This window comes from Equus przewalskii, chromosome 15 (genome assembly GCF_037783145.1).
Source record: "Equus przewalskii isolate Varuska chromosome 15, EquPr2, whole genome shotgun sequence".
Classification (NCBI taxonomy): domain Eukaryota; kingdom Metazoa; phylum Chordata; class Mammalia; order Perissodactyla; family Equidae; genus Equus; species Equus przewalskii.
Genome location: NC_091845.1, coordinates 47,242,808 through 47,261,621, shown reverse-complemented (window position 1 = coordinate 47,261,621; position 18,814 = coordinate 47,242,808). Strand labels below are relative to the sequence as shown.

Here is an 18,814-nt window from a genome sequence, read left to right as displayed (position 1 = left end):
TTGTATGGACATAATTTTTCATTTCTCTGGAGTAAATGCTCATGGGTATGGTTTCTGGACCATATGGTAAATCTACATTTTGTTTTTTCAGAAACTGCCAAACTATTTCCCAGAGTGAAAGTATCATTTTACATTCTTACCAGCAATATATGAGGGATCCATTTCTTTACACCCTTGCCAGAATTTGGGATCATCTCCCCGACATGCTGCATGATGGTGTGGCATGATGTGATGGTGTGTTTTTTTCCTGGAATCCACTGAAAGTTTTATTTCTTTAGGGTTTTATCCTGACCAATCATTTAAAAACCAAGTAACACAGACCTGGGGGGTAGGAGTTGGGGACTGCACCTCCCTCCTACTCACCATGGACAGCAGTGGGAAAGAGGGAGGGTGCAGGAGAGGTGGCTAAAGCGAGATAGCAGCAGCAGTACTTGGGGCAATGATGTCACAGAGCCAGACCCACCCCAGACCCTCCCCTCCCCCTCCTCAGAAAGCCTCCTTAGGGGCTCAATCCATTTCTTCTGTCAGGAGATGGAGGCACAGGGAGAGAAAGAAGTGGGAGAGGAGGATGCTGGAGAGGCAGGGAGGTGGCACAAACGAAGGCAGAGGTGAGAGGCGTGGGTGAGGCCCCCTGATTTGGAGGCCCTTGGACACTCCACTCCCAGGCCCACCCTGGGAAGGGGTGAGGAAGTCACACCCTCTCATCATATTTTTTTATTTTAGTTGTTCTAATAGATATGTAGATAACAGATGTAGATAATATATTATCTCATCATGATTTTAATTTGCATTTCTCTAATAACTAATGGATTGAACATCTTTTCATGTGCTTATTTGCCATTTTTTCCAATAAAACATCAGATTGTGGGTTGGACTTGGTCTATGGGAAAAAGCTTGTCAACTTTTGTTCTAGATTATTTATTTGTTCTTTTACTCTCCATTTCCTCTTTATCCTGACTGTTGTGTTCTTTATTTTGAGCACTGTATCTCTGCTTGATTCTTTTTTGTGACTGCTAGTTCTGCATCATATTACTAATTTGTCTTTTTATCTTAATGAAGATATTGATTATGTAGCGTCTGTTTTAATAACTCTACTTTGTATGGTATGTGTCATTTAGATTTTGTCTTTAGAACTGTGACATAGTATAACGTTGAAAAGGTTTGGTGCTGGAGCTTAGATATATACAGAACACTCCATCCAAAAACAACAGAATAACTCATTCTTCTCAAGTGCACATGGAACATTCTCAAAGATAGACAATATGTTGGGAAACAAGGCAAGCCTCAATAAATTTAAGAAGATTGAAATCATATCAAGCATCTTTTCTGACCATAAGGCTATGAAACTAGAAATCAGCTACAAGAAAAAAACTGGGGAAGGGACAAAGGTGTGGAGATGAAACAACATGCTACTGAACAACCAATGGATCATTGAAGAAATTAAAGAATAAATCAAAAAATATCTGGAGACAATTGAAAATGAAAACACACCCCACCAACTCATATGGGATGCAGCAAAAGTGGTCCTAAGAGAGAAATTCATAGCCATACAGTCCTACCTCAATAAACGAGTAAACTCTCAAATGGGCAATCTTAAACTACACCTAACATAATTAGAAAAAGAAGAACAGACAAAGCCTAAAGTCAGCAGAGGAGGGAAATAATAAAAATTAAAGCAGAAATAAATGAAATTGAAATCAAAAAACAAAAGTAGAAAGTATCAATGAAACTAAGAGCTGATTCTTTGAGAACATAAACAAAATTGACAAATTCTTAGCCAGATTCACTAAGAAAAAAAGAGAGAAGTTTCAAATAAATAAAAGTAGAAATGAAAGAGGAGAAATTACAACAGGTTCCACAGAAATACAAAGGATTAAAAGAAAATACTACAAAAAGCTATACCCAACAAATTGGATAATGTAGAAGAAATAGATAAATTCTTAGACTCATACAACCTCCCAAAACTGAATCAAGAAGAAATAGAGACTCTGAATAGATGAATCACAAGTAAAGAGATTGAAACAGTAATCAAAAACCTCCCAAAAAACAAAAACCCAGGACCAGCTGGCTTCTCTGGAGAATTATACCAAACATTCAAACAAGATGTAATACCTATACTTCTCAAACTGTTCCAAGAAATTGAAGAAGATGGAACACTTCCTAACACATTCTACAAGGCCAACATCATGCTGATACCAAAGCCTGACAAGGACAGCACGGAAAAGGAGAACTGCAGGCCAATATTGCTGATGAACATAGATGCAAAAATTCTCAACAAAATTTTGGCAACCCGAATTCAGCAATTCATCAAAAGGATCATACATCACGATCAAGTGGGATTCATATCAGGGACACAGGGATGGTTCAGCATCCACAAATCAACCAAAGTGATACACCACATCAACAAACGGAGGAATAAAAACCACATGATCATTTCAATAGATGCAGAGAAAGCATTTGACAAGATCCAACAGCCATTTATGGTAAAAACTCTGAGCAAAATGGGGATAGAAGGGAACTACCTCAACATAATACAGGCCATATATGACAAACCCACAGCCAACATCATACTCAATGGGCAAAAACTGAGTGCCATCCCCCTGAGAACAGGAACGAGACAAGGATGCCCTCTATCACCACTCTTATTTAACACAGTACTGGAGGTTTGGGCCAGAGAAATTAAGCAAGAGAAAGGAATAAAAGGAATCCAATAATGATAAGAATCTCTACTTATTTCTTATCAAACACAATGCTACCAGAAGCCAATGTAACAGCATCTTTAAATTGCTGAAAGAATAAAACAGTCAACTTAGAATTATATATCTAGCATAAGTATGTTTAAAAAATGAAGATGAAGTATACACTTTTTAGATTAACAAAAGCTGAGGGAATTTATTACCAGCAGACTTGCAGTAAAGGAAGTCCTTCAGGCTGAAGGGAAAAAAAATGAATTACACCAGAGAAACTTGGATTTACACAAAGAAAGAAAGATTGCTAGAAATGGTAAATAGGTGGCTAAATACAAAAATTTTTTCTCATCCATGATGTTTGAAAGACAAAGAATAATAATAATATATTGTTGGGTGTATAACTTGTGTAGAAATAAAATGGGTGACTGGAGGGGGGTAAATGAAAACATTTTGTTGTAAGATTCTTAGAGCAGATGTGAAGAATTACAATACTAAAGTGAGATACACTGTGAGTAGTTACAGATATGCAAACACTAGCCATAAGAAAGGCAAAGGTTTCTATGTTAATATTAAAGTTAATTCAAGACAAGAGGGATCTTCCAGTTCATGAAAAGGCCTACCAACGCATCTACTAACAGCAATTCAAAACACATGAAGCAGAAACCGACAGAACTAAAAAAAGAAATAGATGAATACAAAATTATAGCTGGTGATTTTATGACATGTAGTTATTGTTAGAACAATTAAATAAAAAAGTATTGTATAGAGGATTTGCAATACTATCAAATAATTTAATCAACTTGATATTTAGAGAGAACTTCACCCCACAATGGAAGAAGACACAGTCCTTTAAAGTGCACAGGGATCATTCACCAAGATACAGCACATGCTGGGGCCCAAGAAAAGTCTCAATAAATTGAAAGGAATTGAAGTCATATAGAATATGTTCCCTGACCACACAGAATTAAGTTAAAACCCAATAATAAAATGATATGTGGAAAACATCCAAGTATATCATATCAAACAACACACTTTGATATGATCCATGGGTCAAAGAACAAATCTAAAAGGAAATTGCAAAAAAGTTGAACTAATAACAATTAAAACCCAATATATCAGCTAAAGAAGTCCTTAGATGGGAATTTACAGCTTGAAATGCTTATATTAGAGAAAAGTGTTATAAAATCAATGATGTAGAGTTTCACCTTTAAAAAAAGGTAGAAAATAAGAGCAGTTAAACTTTAAAAAAGCAAAATGAAAGAAATAATAAAGACTAGAAGTCACCGAAATAGAAGACAGTCAAATAATAGAGAAAATCAAAGAAGCCAAAAGTGGGTAGCTTGAAAAGATCCGTTAAAAAGACAACGCTCTGGGGCTGGCCCCGTGGCCGAGTGGTTAAGTTCGCGCGCTCTGCTGCAGGCGACCCAGTGTTTCGTTGGTTCGAATCCTGGGCGCGGACATGGCACTGCTCATCAAAGCCACGCTGAGGCGGCGTCCCACATGCCACAACTAGAAGGACCCACAACAAAGAATACACAACTACGTAGTAGGGGCTTTGGGGAGAAAAAAGAAAATAAAATAAAATCTTTAAAAAAAAAAAAAAAGATAACACTCTATCTCAATGGACCTCCAGCTGGACTGAGAGGAAGAGAGAGAAAGAGAGCACAAATTACCAATATCAGAAGTAAAAGAGGGGATATCGCTAGACAGCATACAGATATTAAAAAGTTAATAAGGAAAGCTGTGAATTACGTTATGTCAATAAATTTGGCAACTTAGATGAAAAGGATAATTCCTTGAAAAACAGAATTACCAATAGTGACACTAAAAGAAATTAAAAGTCTGAATAGCCCTATGTCTATTAAAGGAATTGAAATCAAAATTGAAAAGGGACTTCTCACAAAGAAAACTCCAGCCCCGGATGGCTGTACCAGTGACTTCTGGCAAACATTTGAGAAAGAAATAATGCCAGCATCACACAGCTCCCTGAGAAAACAGAAAAGGAGAGAATACTTCCCAACCCATTTTTGAGGCCAGCATCACCCTTAGAACAACACCAGATAAAGATGTTTTAAGAAAAGAAAACTAAAACTCAAGAGGCTGGAGCTAATAACTGAGGAAATGTGATAGCTTTTTTTTTTTTAAGATGCACTAACATCTGTTGCCAACCTTCTTATTTTTTTCTTCTTCTCCCCAAAGCCCCCCAGTACCTAGTTGTATATTCTAGTTGTAGGTTCTTCTGGTTGTGCTATGGGGGACACCGCCTCAGCATGGCCTGATGAGCAGTGCCGTGTCCGCACCCAGGATCCGAACTGGCGAACCTCGGGCCTGCCCACCCAAGCGGAGCCCGCGAACTTAACCGCTTGGCCACGGGGCCGGCCCCTGTGATGGCTTTTTGACGTGTCAACTTTTCGAGGCTTTAGTCCCCAGTTATTCAAACAAACATACACTAATCCAGGTGTTGCTGCAAAGGGATTTTGAAGATGTAATGAAAGTCCCTAATCAGTTGTCTTTAACTAAGGGAGATTATCCTGGATAATCTGGGTCAGCTTGACTGAATCAGTTGCAACAAGTCTTTGAAAACAGGGCTGAGGCCTTGAGAACTAGAGAGAAAACCAACTCTGCCTGTGGGGAATAGCAGCGGCCCACACCAGTGGAGTTCCAGACTCCCCACAAGCCTCCCTTTTCTGGCTGAATCCTGACTGATACAGCAAGGGAGGCATTAGAAGAAGTTAGAAAAGTGCACAGAACCCAATTATCGTGGGCCTTACAAGCCATGCTAACAGGAGGGGATTTTTAAGTGTAATTAGACATGAGCAGTCATATAATATAAGGGGTTTGCCCAACAGTTTTCTTAATAAATACCTGCCCATCAAACTAGACAAATAAAATGACATCACAGTTTTGGTGGGTTTAAAGAGAACCTGGAACCACTTTATCTTTGGGAACTATATCCTGGAGAAATAATTGAAATTAAAAAAATATATGTTTTCTACTGCTGCCTAACAGATTGCCACAAACTTAGCAGCTTCAAAGACAACACCCATTTATTAACTCACAGTTCTGGAGGGCAGAAGTGCGGCATGGTGTAGCAGAATTCAGTTCCCTATAGCAGCTGCAGGACTGGAGTCCTATTGCCTTCCTGGCTGTCAGCCAGAAGCCACCCTCAGCTCGGCCCACCTTCCTTGCTACTTGGCCCCCTCTATCTTCAACAGAGACTCTCCCTCATCCTGAATCCCTGTCATGCTTTGAATCTTTCTGACTTCTCAAATTGTGAACTCTAGATCCAAATTTGAAGGGCTCATGTGAATAAGTCAGGCCCACCTGGAAAATCTTCCCTTCTTAAAGACAACTGTGCCATGTAACATAACCTAATCACGGAATGAAATCCATCATGTTCACAGTCCTGGGCATAATAAAGGGCAGGTATGCTGGGGAGCGGGAAAGCTTGGGCCCATCTTGGAATTCTCCCTACCACAATGTCTATGTCTGTATCTAATCAAGATAGACAGGCGCAGAGTGTTGATTCCTGCACTATGTGAATGTTCAAGTATGTGTCTACTGGAATTTCTACTGGAAATTCCCAACTCTAGGCCAGGCAGCCTGTGGTATATTACATAATGGAATGTTGTCATTACTTTGGGACATGTTTCTTTATATTTCTGTGATATCCTCGCCTACTTGTCACCCCTAATGACAATGTAAGTGGGAAAATACAACATAGAATGATGCACATGCCATGATAACAGGACTTCCAAAATCATATAAATATTAGAATCACAGTAAAGATCAGAATGAAAATGGGGAAGACAGGGTTTTTTGTTACTGTGTAGTTGATGCAAGGTGGGGGAGGGCGGAGAAAGAGCAAATGTCTTCAGATAAACAAATGTCTTCAAAATAATTGGGCAGAAGTGGAACGAATTTGGCAAACATATGCCACCAGTTGAAGCCAGACTTTGATCATTTCCAGGCTGTGTGAAGCTGGCTTGCAGAGGCAGGGCTGCTGGGGGAGGCAAGTTTGATAAGGAGGGCGGAAGGGTTGAGTGACTCACACCTCCTGGGCTCTCTTTGCCGAGGCTCCTCCTGACTGTTCTCTTCACCGCTGAGTCACTGATTGTGAGTGACAGCCCGAGTAAATATAAAGTCCTTCCCTTTTCTCTCGGGTGGGCCTGCTGTCCAAACTCCTTTCCCCTCCCGCTGCCAGGCCGGGCTCCTAGTTGCTGACTGATCTCTCCAGGCTTTGGACAACCTTCTCTACACTTGGGGCATCAGACTTCATTATCCTTGCTTTACCAAGCAGGCCGCCCCTGTGGGAGGCCTGGCGGGAAGAGGGTGAGTGGGGAGGAAGGCCCGAAGCTCGGCTTCACACATCAGAGAGTTTGGTAAATGAGTATTTCTTCCCGACAGTAACAGGGCTGGGACACAGAGACCATACTTGTTCGAAGCTTCTAATTCAGATATCGATCTTCTAAATTTTCTCAGAGACCACAGAATAAACTAAACGTGTTAGGAAGCCCCCAAATTGCTATCAAACGGCAGGATCGAGGTGAGAAAGCCAGGCTCCCGACGTGTGCTCCCCGAACGATCTGCCCGTTCTTGCTCCCACTCTCCCCTGATTCATCCTTCAGCGCTCTTTTCACCATTTCATAAGAATATTTTTAAGCTTTTAAAAAATATCTTGCCTTTCTCTTCCTACATGTCAGCGAGGGCTCTGAGGAGCAAAAGAAATTTTCCTGTTTTTGACATCTAAAATACTTGGAACAAATGTGGGTGGGCTGGGGAGGAGATCACGTCGTGGTTGAAAGGCATAGGGTGTTTTGTTTTGTTTTTTTCCCACTCCAGGGTCCCATCACTGACTTTCAATCAACACAGTGCTGCTTCTGTTCACAAAGGTAGGTAGTAAATTTAGGTCCACTACAACTGGGGCTTTTGTTTCAAAACTTCCTGAAATCTCCATTAATCTTCACAGGAAGTCTCTGAGGTACATGGAACTTCTCTGAACCTAAGGTTCCTCAGATTGATGACTTATCTCCATTTTTCAAATAAGAGGCAGGCCAGCAGAGGGCCAGAATATAACTACTGAACAAAATTCCATGCAATCAGAAGACCTACGACTAATGAAGACAAACATTCTTAGGGAATATGAGAGAAAAAAGATGCAAAGAAGTTTCAGTTGTTAAATGCAAAATGGCAAAGGTTTCTTTCCATTTGTCCAAAATGAAAAGCAAAAACAGGATATATCTTTATACAACCAATTTGGAAAGCAGGTTGGCAGTTTCTTTAAATGTTAAACATATACTTTCCACATAACCCAGCCGATCCTGGATATATACCCAAAAGAAACAAAAGCGTGTGTCCACACAAGGACTTAAACATGAGTATTCACAGCAGTCTTAGTTGTAAGAGCTGCAAAGTGGGAACAGTACAAACGTTCAGCAACAGGTGAGTGAACAAGCAAATTGCGGTACACACATAGGATAGAAAGCAACTCAGCAATAAAAAAGAACAACATTGGGGCTGGCCCGGTAGTGTAGTGGTTAAGTTTGTGCCCTCTGCTTCTGTGGCCCAGGGTTCGTAGGTTTGGATCCTGGGCACGGACCTAGCACTGTTCGTCAAGTCACGTTGTGGCAGCATCCCATGTAAAATAGAGGAAGATTGGCACAGATTTAGCTCAGGGCCGATCTTCTCACAACCAAAAAAAGATCAACATTTGATACACACAACCACATGGATGAGTAAAAAAAATATGCTGAATGAAAGAAGCCAGACAAAAAGAGAGAACAAACTATATCATCACTTATTTTGGAGGGATAAGGTGTGGATTACCAAGGATCCCAAGGGAAATTTGGGGACAATTATCTTGATTGTGATGATCGTCTTTTTGGACGTCGTCACCTTGTACTTTATATTTAAAAGTATATTTTAAATATATTCACTTTATCATATCAATTGTGCCTCAATAAAGCTAAAAAGGATAGCAATGATTCCTTCCTTCTGCTCAAAATGAAACGAATAAAAGAGGGGCTGGTCCAATGGCACAGCCGTTGGGTTCGCACACTCCACTTCCGCAACCTGGGGTTTGCCAGTTTGGATCCCCGGTGCAGACCTATGTACTGTTTATCAAGCCATGCTGTGGCAGGCATCCCACACATAAAGTAGAGGAAGATGGGCACAGATGTTAGCTCAGGGCCAATCTTCCTCAGCAAAAAGAAGAGGATTGGCAGCTGATGTTAGCTCAGGGCCAATCTTCCTCAAAGAAAAAAAAAGAATACGCCTGTGTGTCCAAGACCTTTGAGATAATTTAGAAGTTTACAATGACTAATGACATAGACTTTTTTCATTTGAATGTTGAGCACTGGTTAGAAAGGCCCAGAGATAGTAAAAATAATTTCTACTGTTCGGGCTCTCCAGATACATAATAATCTGATCGGATGGTATTGAGCTTATAATAAATTTTATGGTCTCATTTGCTACGTTTTCACCTTGGATGACGTGGTCGTAGAATAGGGAGTACCTTTCTATTCCTCCTACGGATATTCTTGATTTGATCCATAGAACAGGATCTGTCAACACTCCTACTACTTGCGAAGAGCTGGAGAAGAGCTTTTGCCCTTACTCCCTCTCCGTGGCAGAAGTGACTTACCTGATGGATGAGATTAAAAGAATTGGCCTTTTCTCTGGCTTACCAACATGGAGGTAGCCTATTTTTTCCCACCTACCTCTCCTTCTAGGTGGTGAGTACACCTGGGTTGGGCCTTTTGTCCCTCTGACTTGATGGGGCTTGAGGTGCACCCAGATCCTTCATCCATGTGACTGGGGGAGTCACCTCTGCAGATGGAACTTTCTCCCTACGTAGTGGCAAGGTCTAGATTTGAGTTGAGATGGAAAGAGGTCATTGAAAGCTGAGTTTGGCCTCAGATCTGAGTCATATTCTACAACTTGGCTAGTAATAAAGTGCATGCTATGATTTAATTCCAACCTCTGAACTGGTTCAGAATCCATGTGATTAAACAGATGACGGGATCACATCAGACAGCCTTGTTATTGCAATAGCATTCTGCATGGAAAGGAATGATAGGTGTGTTGTCATATCCCCAAAAGGAGGAAGAATCTTTCTATAAATAGCATAAAAAGGGCTTCCAGTTATAAATCAATCACGGGAATGTAATGTACAGCACGGTGACTCTAGTCAATAACGCCATATTGTATATTTGAAAGTTGCTAAAAGAGTAGATTTTAAAAGTTCTCATCACAAGAAAAAATGTTTTTGTTGTAACTGCGTATGGTGATGGATGTTAACTAGACTTATTGTGGTGATCATTTCACAATATATACAAATGTCAAACCGTTATGCTGTATACCTGAAACTAATATAATGGTATATGTCAATTATATCTCAATTTAAAAAAAAGAATGAACAAAAGAGTTATTTAAAAAAGTGAAAGAAAACACAAAGTGATGTTTTTGTCACATTATTAAGTTAAACAGAGTTTCTTCCCCTCGTCAGGCATTTTGATATGACAATTATAAAAAGTATTACATCTTTAAATCAATAGGTTCAAGAAAGACATTAATCACCCTTTTAAGCTAAGAATGTCAATACTACCTGATGGTATGCTATGAAATTTTGATTTGTGAAGGTATTGTTTTTGTCATTCAGTTGCTAAATTGTCTAAGAATGATTTGGAAGAAGGAGTTGAAGATTTAGGGGAAGAATTATTATGTAATATTTAAATGATTGAATCATTTATTGGATGATTTTTCATGAATTGTTTATGATTCTAGTTCTCCAAAATGGAAAAACCTCAGTTCCAAAAGTAAAAGGGAAATGTTTAAAGCCACTTGGAGATGTTTTTGACTTTATCATGCATCTCTCCATTAATTTCTGAACTTGTCACGACTGAGGAAGGATTAGAGAAGTTTTGCAGGAACAGAGACAGAGAACATGGCTATCATGTGCACTGTGTTCCCTCTGTGCTCAGCTCAGATCAAAGGCATGCCCTTGACACTCTCTACCTGCCTCAGGCCCTCAGAACTGTGGTCCAGGGAAAAATCAGACTTCCCTGGTACCACATGTGAGATTTTGCATTTCCTGCTTATGACCTAGCTCTCACGTAGTAGTAATAGTCGTAGTTACAGCAACGACTACAGTTTCCCTAGTGTTTACCTTGTTCCAGGCATCGTCTAAGTGCTTTACATGCATCATTTCATTTAAATCTCACATCACATCAATGGAAAAGCTGGGACAAATCTTAATTCATCAGAGATCTTCATTCCACGTGACATCACTTATAAAGTCTTGTGATCACTCCCTCTAAGTTTCCAGAAGAAAATTTGTATATTGATTTTCTTTCTCTTTAACGTGGCTCTTAAGGATGATACAAAATGTGAGCTATATGTTAAATGACCTATAGTAACAAATAAGAACTGACTTTCAAGAAGGAGGCTCAGAGTGTTGAAAAGCCAGGTATGATAGCCCCACGGAATGATATACCCACATCACACCATTATTTCATGTCATGGTAACACTCAGTTGAGGGACTAAGAGTCTCAAGTACACTGCCCAAATGGGGCAGATTTGGAAACAGTTTCCACCACACACTTGCTGGAGCGCTCTTGTCTTCTGTCATCATCTGCCACTGAACCCAGAATTGCCACAAGAGACCTCATCTCCCACCAGCCCCATTGATTCTTCATCTCTCTTTCTCCTCCCTCCTTTTCCTTTAACCATCTTCATTTTTAAACCAGCTCATCTAATACCTATGTTTACTTGTTTTAGAGAGACTTGGGAGGGTCTCTCCAGGTGCAGGGGTGAGGGGTTCCAAATTCTTGGATTGGATAGGAGGTCCAATCAAAATGGTTTGGAATGTAATAGTCTATGTCTCATTGTACTCTCAGCCTTCAGTAAAACTGTCTGCTGTACTAGAGAAAAGAGCCTTGAGAGTTGATTGGACTGTCTCAAAAACAATAGAGTTGGGATAACAGAACCTCCATGAGGAAAATGAGGTTAAATAAAGTGACTTGTCCAAGATAGAGAAAGCTGGAGCCAGCCAAGATTTGAACCCAGCTGTGTCTGAGTTCAGAACCACACTCTTTAACCATTACTTTACAGACTCTTCCATCTGAGGAAGGGTTTGTTACTACCAGTCCCAAGTAGGTCAGTAAACAAAATGCATTTGTTTCTTCTACACCTTCAGCCTTTCATTGTGAGTATGGCAGTTCACGGAAGTCATCGGTCCTTCTCTTTTAGGGGTGAATCTAGGGCCAAAGCCCTTCTAGTCTTCTAGGTACTGTAATTATCTCAGATGTATCTAATTAAAGATTCTAGAAGACTTACACTGTTAATTCTTAGTGTAACCTGTGTGCTGCTGCTCCTACTTCCATCTGCCATGAGTACTCTGCCTCTGGTCTCATCCCAGGTCAACTTTGTAATGGTACTTATTACAGTCATGCACCCCATAATGATGTTTCTGTTAATGAGAGACCACATATATGATAGTGTTCCCAAAGATTAGTACCATATAGCTTAGGTGTACAGTAGGCTATACCATCTAGGTTTGTGTAAGTATACTCTATGATGTTTGCACAATGACAAAATCTCCTAACAATACATTTCTAAGAACATATCCTGTTGTTAAGTGACACATGACTGTACTTTGTATGATTCCCAATACCAAATCCTATCCACAAATGTAAATTTTACTAAAGATGTTGTAAGAGGGGTGGAGGAGGTAGTTTACATTGCATGACAGACAGCATCTCACTCAAAAATTCCTGAGTATCTTCTAAGTCTGTCTTCTTGGTTTTGTAGCCATCTGCCTTCTAGGCTTCTCATCATCTCTTCTCAGTTCATTTGTGGAGCAATTTAGCTCTTCCCTGCTTCCAGATCCAAGTTTATGTACTACCACAAAACCACTGAGAGTATTGTCAATTGGATCAAATGCTATTTCTGAGTATAAAGATTTTTGTTTGAACTGAACAAGCGAATGATTCTTCACCAATGAATAGCCAACCATTTTAAAGACAGTGGGATATTGTAAATATTTAATGCAGAAGGAAGTCAGGTAATCAGGGCCAGTTAAAACCCCTCTTGTTCAGGAGGATGGTTAGGTTTCTTAAAGAGCTACTCCTGAAATCCTTAGAATGAACATGACTTTGGTTCTTTTCTCATGGAAACGTTTGTTCCTGGAGAGCTTTCCTCACCTGCAAAATGAAGAGGTTGGAGAAGATCTTTGACAAATTGTTCATCTGCAAGAGGCCAGCATAGGGACCAACAGGGCTGGAATTCACATGTCCAATCCCAGAGACCTGGTGGGAGGGTCAAGACCTTCCCAGGAAAGGTCTCTGGCCATGCCCAAACTTGGGTGTAAAAGCTAGTATCATATTTGCTTCCAAAATGGTTTTTAAGTAGTTAAGACTGTACATCCACCAATGACTTATAAGATATGACAGAACAATGATAATGTGGGCCAGAGTCAAAGAACTCCATGAATGTAGGCACAGATTCCAGTATCTTTTTCTGTTTATCAACACTGCCTCCTGGCATGCTGATGTGCAGAAGGATAGCATACCTTTGATGAGGTTTTTCATGAAACTATAAAGAGTATAGTAAGCTTCCTAATATCCTGCTGTCTCCCTCCCTGATCTCTCCTAGCCTCCCAGTACCTCACCCACTTTTATTTTTTGCCTGAGAGAATTACAGAAAAGGCTCAGCTCTGTGACTGTGATGATTCAAGGTTCAGTATATGTAATGGAGAAGCAACTACAATGGAGGAATGTATTGGCTTCCGGCCAATCTATGTCCAAATGTTGACCATTTCCTTCTGCCAGCTACTGAAGATCCTTGGGTTGGGAGATATGAGCAAGAATTAGCCCTCTTCCTTCTGACCCAGGATAAGAACCTGAGAATATGCATTACTCACAAACTCCTGTAGCTAATTTTTATGCAAATTAAAATTTGATACCCAATCTGATACAGAGAAAGGTTATAGATGGAAGCTAACAGAGAGAGGGCAAGGGGATGGTGTTGATATGTGTGGGCCAAGGATAATTTGGCAGCCTGGGATGCCTCTTAAGAATTAGAAAGTTAGTAAACAACATTGGCAGCTCTTCCAGCACTTTCCTATCTCTTGTCTCCACTCTCAACCTTGGTTCTGGACTGACATACACTTGGCTGGCTGCAAAGCAGGTCTGTTACTGTCCCACTGTCTCTTTCTTTCCCCTAGACACAGAGCTGCTGAAATGACCTGGTTCATAGCCCCTTGAGAGGAACAGTGGTGACACATTGGCAATAACATCTGTCCATTTGTCTCCAGACACAGTCTGGGTGGCCTCATTTAAGTAGATGCTGCACATATGTGGTCTCCTAATTATCTCCTGCACCTGTGTAGTCTTTACAGCTGTTCTGGAGTCTTGCGGCGGGGGGGGGGGGGACCTCCACAAGGCCCTTACAGGTTCCCTGCCCATCTGTCAGCCTCTCCGTCTTCACTCTTGACAGTGAGAGTCAGCTGCATCCAGAGCACAGAAGTCAAGACTCCAGCTGGTCTTTACTTGCTCCATAGTCATAGCCAGAAATAGGGAACAATGCCTTAAGCATGCTTCTGCCTGGCATTGCTGGGACTCACTAGGGCTCCCCACCTGGGACTCCTGAGACCTCTTCCACGAAAAGAAGAGAAGAGACAGCAAAGACAGCTGATACGCTCCTTAGAACTAGAGCCTGCGTCGGAACCTTAGGTGCTCTGGCGCAGCTCCTGGGGTCAGAGCCAATGAACGCTCAGACCAGACTTGGTAGCTATGGAGAAAGGGGACCTTAACTTCCGTTCCAAGGCTTTCTCCTGTCTTAACTTTATGTCACCTCCTTTCAAGCTGAAAAGGGGAATGGTTTTCATCTTGAGAAGAACTCTGCAGAGACAATCCCTTGGAGCATATTGTGCACCAGCTGGCACCCTACTGGGATGTTTCTCCTATCAGGGGAAAAGATTGGCATGTGACAATCCTTTAGGGAACAGAGTCAGGCTCATTGAACATAATCATAGACCCAAAGAGAAGCTTCTCTGATTCTACTAATAGAATTCATGATAGACTGACGATGTAGCATGAAGGGAAAGGGGATAATAACTCAGGGGACTTAGCCTCTTGGTCACCAGTAGAATGATCTTCCATTAGCAATGAAGTGGGGCCATGTCATCAGATATGGGCTCATCTGTCTTGAGTTGGGTTTCTTAGAACAGAACCTGCAAGAGACTCAAGGTTATGGGATTTACAGAGCCAGTACTTTTCAGGAAAAACCTAAAAGTGAGAGAGGGAACTAGGACAGGGAAGGAGAAAGAGCTGAGGAAGGATAAAGTCTCAGCCTGATCAATGGAAAGGAATGCCCCCGATGCCCCAGACTTGACTTCACTCTCTGATGACTCCCACTCATGCTTCGACCTCTGCCTCACCCCAGCTCCACAAGCTACATTAGGTGCTGGAGATGGACCAGATGCTGGAGATGGAAAGCATCCCTGTCTTGAAGAGCTCACATTGGTCATCAATGCCTAAAGGCAAGCAAGTATCTGTCATTGCACTTTTCATTATCACTGGACTATTTCTGTGCCTGGTGCTGGGAAGTTTCTAGTCAATTAGTCTCTGCTCTTGGGCATACCAGTTTACAAACACATTTCAAACCTAGTCTTCTAATGGTTCTGAAATAACATTCCCCCCAAATTTTGTTCTGGGCTACCATGATGGAATGTTATTTCCATAAAAAGAGCTGCAAACTTTGTTTCCCTTTTTAAAATCAACTTATATTTACAGGAGAGTTTCTGTTAATTTAATGTTTTAAAAAATGATCAACAACTCTTGTGTTTTGCATTTCTAACTAAAGGTTAACTTTACTTCAATCAAAATGATAAAATTAAAGTGTACATGCCATGATTCAGAACAGGCGTGTAATGTTAATTTTATTTTAAAATTAAAATTGAAAGCTTTAAATAATGTCATCTAACCATTTGTTTACTGTATACATTTAAGCATGCATATAAAGGTATGTCATAATTAATGAACAATAGAAGCTTATGGATGATGAAAAAGAGAGGACTAATAGCTCAAAACTGGGTTTGGAGTATTCAGTTAGCTCTTAATAAGAGGTAGTAAAGAGTTGTTCTCTACATTTTGTGTAATCTGCCCAGAGAACAGAGGTTCCTTATCTCCCCCCAAAACCCTCCCTTGAGAGCTGGATGACTGTGTCTTTGTGCTGATTTTTGTCATGCTCTTTAATTATTTTATAAGCAAACAACAAAAGTGCCTTGCTTCTAAATGAGCTAAAGCTCCTCGGTCACCTTTTGCCATGTATTTTTAAAATTGTTTTCTGTTTCATTTTATTAAAATAAAATAAATCACTTTATTATGTCTTTTAAATTTTTTATATCTATTAACCATTATGGTTAATAAGAGAGCCAAGCTACAAGCATTTTCTATTCTCAGGCCCCTAAACTCCTATCATATTCAAGTGGCCAATCTCTGGCAACAACTCTTTTTTAATGTCCTGCCCAGTTAACAGGATGGATTGGAAGGACTTGGAGATTTGTTAAGGCTGTCAGCTTCCATAATATGTTCTTACTTTCAGGGTAATAATTTGGCCCGATATGTATAAAATACTAATATATATATTATCTATTAAAGGATTCTACCATCCTCTATTTTAAAATCTTGTTTGTCATTGTAACAAGCTAAGTAGAATTATTTTGTTTTGTCATCAACAGGTGGTTTCTCTGCTCTCTCATTTTGCCTGAAGGCCTGTTATAAGCTATAGGCCAGAAACTAGGTCTTCTGAAATTAACAACAAAGAAGAGCCTCCGAGCCCTGGGAGGAAGGACTGTATCAGATACTCCAATTATTGATACTGCAAGAAATACACTCACGGCTGCAGGTTTCCCAGAGAAGCTAATCTTACCACTGTGGGTGGAGACCTGTCAGACTGTACCTGGGGCATCGTTCGGAACTTCCAGGACTCCTGTAACCCAGCAGTAGAAGACTTTGTGAAAGCAGACAGCTGATCCAAGGTCTGACAAAACAAGAATTGATTATGTGGATGATGAGGGAAATATTGTCTTTGTTGGCATTGTCTTTAATGTTCTATCTTTGAAGGGCATACAAAGAAGCCCTTTGCCTGTATTCTTGGGGCATCTGTAGCTGGCTATATTTGAGCAAAGTGGAATGTAATACTGTCTGAACGGTGCCTTATTCCAATTGACCTCCCAGAATTCATGAAAGGCAGTCTAAGGAAATCTTAATAGAGGTAACAAACTAATGAGTCACAAAGGAATGTATACACTTTAAATAATGTCACAAAGGAATGTATATACCTTAAATAATGTCATCCAACTGGTAGACTACCTTATAGCATTCTTGTGAGGATTAACCTAATAATCTGTGAAAAAGGTTTACTGCAGTGCCTGGCCTGAAGTAGTGGCTCAATAAAGGTTATTTTTTAAGGTTATCACCACTAACATAATTGTCTTTGATTCTCATAATAACTCGGTAAGGTAGGAGCGTAAAAATGAGGAGACAATCAGCAGACTGGAGTAAGAAGGGACATTTCTTCCAGAAGCATGCATAATTGCTGGTCACATCTCAGTCACTTGTTGCTTCTAGACCACAAGGGGAAAGGTGCCTTCTGAGCTTATTCAGGGCACAACATGAGCAACTGTACATGGTAGTCCTAGTTTAGAAGACGACATTTGCGTAAATATCTGAAGGTGATGAAGTAGCAAGCCTTGCAGACATTTTGGAGGAAAGCGTTCCAGGCAGAGAGAATGGCATGAGCAAAGACCTCAGACAGGCACATGTCTGGTGTGACTGAAGAATGGTCAGGAGGCCAGTATGGTAAAGGGACTTGAGTGAGAGGGAGAAATGGCAATGAGATTAGGAAGTTGTAGGGGGCCCTGAGCATTTGGCTCTCTAGGCCCTTGTGGGGTCCTTTTTTTTTAACCCCAAGTGAGATGAGAGCCATTAGAGGGTAGTGACATAACACTAAAAGGCTCACTCAGGCTAGGTGTTAAGAGGTAAACATAGAAGCAGGGAGACCAGTAGGAGGCTTGCAAAAATCCAAGGTAATTTCGATGTTGTAGGCACTGGGATACAACAATGAATAAAACCAAGGCCAGGCCTTCGTGTTGCTTACATTCTAGTTTGGAGAAGTAGACAATAAAACAAAGAAGCAGGTTGGTACGCAGTATGTCATGAAGATGAGTGGGTCTAGAGTGATGGGAACATGTCTGCCTCTAGCTGAGATGGAACAGTGGCAGATCAATGCTCCTACTTTTAACTACTAAAACAGCCAGAAACAAACATTAAAAAAATGTTTGTGAAGTCTTCTAAATGCAACAAAATTGGGGACAAAATCCTGAAGAAAATGGAATCACAGAGAGATATATTTGTCAGCTGCTTTTACTCTTGGGCATTGGCCCCAGTGTCAGACAAGAGGTTCCATTACAATATAAACTGGATCATGTCATTCCTTTGGTCCACACCTTCCCATAAATACTGATCTAATTCAGCATAAAGTCAATGTCTTTTCAGTGACGCACAGACCCTACACTTGGACCCCCTTATTAGCTCTCTAACCATTTCCTATTACGATTTCCCTCTGCTCATTTGGCTTCAGCCACCCTGAGCCTTTTGCTGCTCCTCAAACGTGCCAAGCACATGTCTGACTCAGGGCCTTTGCCCGCTGTGCTTTCTAGCTGGAACGCTCTTCTCCAGCCATTAACATGGCTATCTCCCATCCTTCTTTACTCAATGCCATCTGTTCAATGATTCCTTCCCTGACACACTATTTAAATTACATCACTCCCAGAACTCCTTATACCCCTTCCTTTCTTTATTTTTTTTCTCTATAGCATTAATCACCATAGTCTTTATTACACACTTACTTACTTGTTTGGATTACTTTCTATTTCCTTCCCCTGGAATGTACGCTATGGGGGGAATTTATTTTTATCTTTTACTCACACTACCTAAAACAGGGATGGGCCCATTTCAGGCCCTTAAAAAAATATCTGTCAAATAAATGACTGAATGAATAAATGAACAAGTGAATGAACTGCATACCACCAACACTGAAAAATTTCAACCAAATAGTT

General features: G+C 40.5%; 1 long non-coding RNA gene across 1 annotated transcript; it reads left to right on the top strand.

Annotated features, from left to right (window-relative positions):
* The first annotated feature begins 473 nt into the window (after positions 1–473).
* LOC139076177 (uncharacterized) lies at positions 474–16,776 on the top strand. Its single transcript, XR_011527499.1, has 4 exons — positions 474–608; positions 7,533–7,582; positions 15,136–15,232; positions 16,433–16,776. It is a non-coding gene; the product is annotated as an uncharacterized lncRNA (long non-coding RNA).
* Positions 16,777–18,814: the final 2,038 nt, after the last annotated feature.